We start from the raw sequence: 3,680 nt of genomic DNA on the forward strand, positions 1-3,680 counted from the left end.
GATATTCAGTCCACTTGACTCCTAATTTGATGGAAAGCTAATGTATTTACCTGTAATGTGATGACTATGCACATTTGACATGGAGCTTACTACTTGCCAAATGCTGTCAGATTGAAACTCTAGAAGGCAAAAAGGGCTATTTCAGAAAACACAGGCTATGCAACATAGGAAAAGGGCAGGATAGCTCCAAAGCCCTCAAGGGTATGGGATGAAGAATGGAGGCTAGTAGGGCTGAGTACATTGGATACTTTTTCTTCCATTCTTGAGGTACTTTACTATGAAAGCTATAACCGAATAAGGGGAATATGGGGAAGGGGAGGGGGAGGAGGGGGAGAGGATGGGCAGAGGGAGGGTGATTGGTGGGATTACACCTGCGGTGCATCTTACAAGGGTACATGTGAAACTTAATAAATGTAGAATATAAATATCTTAACACAATAACTAAGAAAATGCCAGGAAGGCTATGTTAACCAGTGTGATGAAAATGTGTCAAACTGTTTATAAAACCATGTATGGTGCCCCATGATCTCATTAATGTGATCAGCTATGATTTAATAACAGCTATGATTTAATAATAAAAAAATAAAACAAACAAACAAACAAACAAAGAATGGAGGCTACAGAGTTAAAGGAAGGGCACAACCCCAACCAATGGAATATTTTTTTTTTATTGTATGGGATTTATTGAGGGTACAAATAACCAGGTTACACTGCTTGCATTTGTTAGGTAAAGTCCCTCTCATAGTTGTGTCCCCAGGAAGTGTACCATACACTATAACCCCCGTCCTCCTCCCTCCTCCTCTCTCCCTGCTCCCTCATTTCTCCTCCATTGAATTGATTTAAGTTTTCAGAATGATGCCATTATTCCATCTTTAGAATTTCGACTTTGGGGTGATCTGGGAAAACAGTAGTACTATGTGCCAATGGTGTACAGGGTTTGGAAGTCACACAGACTAGGTGTAACAGATATGCTGGTGAGTTTACCCAGTGACTCAGTATCTGCAGCCCAGATTCCTCTCTTACCCCAGACCTCTGTATCCTGCCTGAATATCTCACTAATAGATCACTTTGGATGTCACCAAAATGGAACGGATCATTTTCATCTCTTTCCCAATCCTAACTTTGGCCACTATGGAACAGATCTATATAAGGGAGGCTGGATGGACCCTTTCCTCCCATCACCCACATTTAACCGTTGTCTGGTTATTGGGGTTTTGGGCTGTGATATCAACAGGAAACCATTGCTTTTAATGTTAATAGACAAAAACCAAGTGAGTGTGAAGATGAGTATGAAGACAGGAGGAAGGTTACACATGGAATCAGAAAAAATGAAGGACACTTGAAAGAGCAGTGGCACAGACAGAGAGAGAGAAGAGGAAAATAAAATATGTGCAGGCTGGTAGCTTGTTTGTGTGCATTTAAAGACTCCAGGTGCCCCAAGACATATTTTGTCGCTATTTCTGGCAGCACATTTACAAATTAGAAAATTATAAATGCAAACCTCAGCCCTAGAGGGCCAGCACAAATGAAGTAACAGTTCATAATCGCCCAGTGCTGATTTCCCCATTAGTCTGTGTGAAAACAGAGGTCTGCGGCTCACAGGAGAATGTAAGCTGCAGTAAGAATTCTACCCAAAGCCAAAAAGGAAGGGAGAGGAAGGCAAATTCCTCTTGAGATCCGAAAAAAAAAACAATTCTCGGCTAACAGGCAGAATATCTAGAGGGAACAGGAACTCTCTCACTGTTTCAGGAGGACAAGGTTGGAATAGCAATGATTACCCTGGAAGAAAAAGTAAATTATTGTCTAAGTTATAGATGTAGTTAGTTTTAAACATAAAAAAATGGAAAAAGCAAAAATTAATAAAAATGTAATCATGATGACAAAATTAGATTTTGAAACATATAAAGAAGAAATAATATTCTCCCCAATCTACCCTTCCCAGTGCTAAGGTCTGTGATTGTGCTATAAATATTCTTTAGCCCCTTTTCTACACTGAACTGTGAATAGAGGATACTTTTTGGCACTTCATTATTAGCTCCAGTTCATTATCTTTAATGGCTATTGAGCATATTACTATATTGCATTTAATTTAAGTGCTCCCCTCTCCCACTTGAAGTTTTTCAGATTGTTTCTATGTTTTTTCTTGTTGTTATTCAAATGACTGCAATAAAAATTCCTGTGCACATATGTCTTAAGATAATCATCCTATTGCTTCTGTAATAGAAACTTTCGTAGGATAGAATTGTTCAAGTGGAATTGCAGGAGCATTATGAACATTTTTAATTTTTTTTTTATTTTTATTTTTTTTTATTAAATCATAACTGTATACAATGATATGATTATGGGGCATCATACACTCACTTCATAAACCATTTGACACATTTTTATCACAGTGGTTAACATAGCCTTTCCGGCGTTATCTCAGTTACTGTGCCAAAACATTTACATTCTACATTTACCAAGTTTCGCAAATACCCCTGTAATATGCACCACAGCATATTTTAATTTTTATAAAAATTGCAAAATTAGGGCAGCACCCATTGCTCAGTGACTAGGGCGCCGGCCACATACACCGAGGCTGGCAGGTTCAAACCCCGCCCGGGCCAGCTAAACAACAAGGACAACTTCAACAACAACAAAAAAAATAGCCGGGTGTTGTGGCGGGGGCCTATACTCCCAGCTACCTGGGAGGGTGAGGCAAGAGAATCACTTAAGCCGAAGAGTTTGAGGTTGCTGTGAGCTGTGACGCTACAGCACTCTACCAAGGGCGACACAGTGAGACTCTGTCTCAAACAAACAAACAAACAAACAAAAAATTGCAAAATAACCTTACAGAATTACATAGCAATTTAAACATCCAACCCAAAATAACAGTGTCATTTCTATAGAACTTTGTTTGTTCTACCTCCAGATCTTTTTCATGTCTTAAATTCTACTCAATCATATGTGGGAAAACTATTTCTTCATTTCAATCTTCATTTTTTTCATTGTATTTTATATTTCTTTCTCTCTCTTTTTTCAGGTTAATGTGTGTGTACAAACAACCAGGTAACAATATTTGAATTGATTCGGTAGAGTCCATCTTGTAGTTGTGCCCTACCCCCAAAAAAATCAATCTTTATTTTAAAAAGTATTAATGACATTAAGCATTATTTTTTTAAAAACTATTTGCATTTTTGTGGGTTTCCTTTGATAATTTTTCACTATTGCTTTCTTTAAAAGAAAACGTTCACGTGTGTCACACTTTATGGGGGCAAGACATGATTGCAAGGGGGACTTTACCTAACAATTGCAATCAGTGCAACCTGGCTTATTGTACCCTCAATGAATCCCCAACAATAAAAAGAAAGAAAGAAAGAAAAAGTTCACATTGATTTATATAGTACATTTATATTTTAAATCTAATAATTTTGATCCTCAAATATATATTAAATATGTCATAAACATTATTGTGATATATTATCCCAAACAGAAATTTTAAATTTTTAAGTAACTATATCACTTTGTCTTTATTACTTTAGGAGTTTGTCTACAGAAAGCCTTTTACCAGTGCTATGAAATATAAGTACAATACTTAATTTGTCTTACAACATTCATGGTTCCTTTTTTAACATATTTCTTGTACTAAAACACGTATTATATACAATGTATCATTTTCATCATTTTAAAGTGAAAAATTC

Source organism: Nycticebus coucang, chromosome 13 (assembly GCF_027406575.1).
Source record: "Nycticebus coucang isolate mNycCou1 chromosome 13, mNycCou1.pri, whole genome shotgun sequence".
In the NCBI taxonomy this organism is placed as follows: domain Eukaryota; kingdom Metazoa; phylum Chordata; class Mammalia; order Primates; family Lorisidae; genus Nycticebus; species Nycticebus coucang.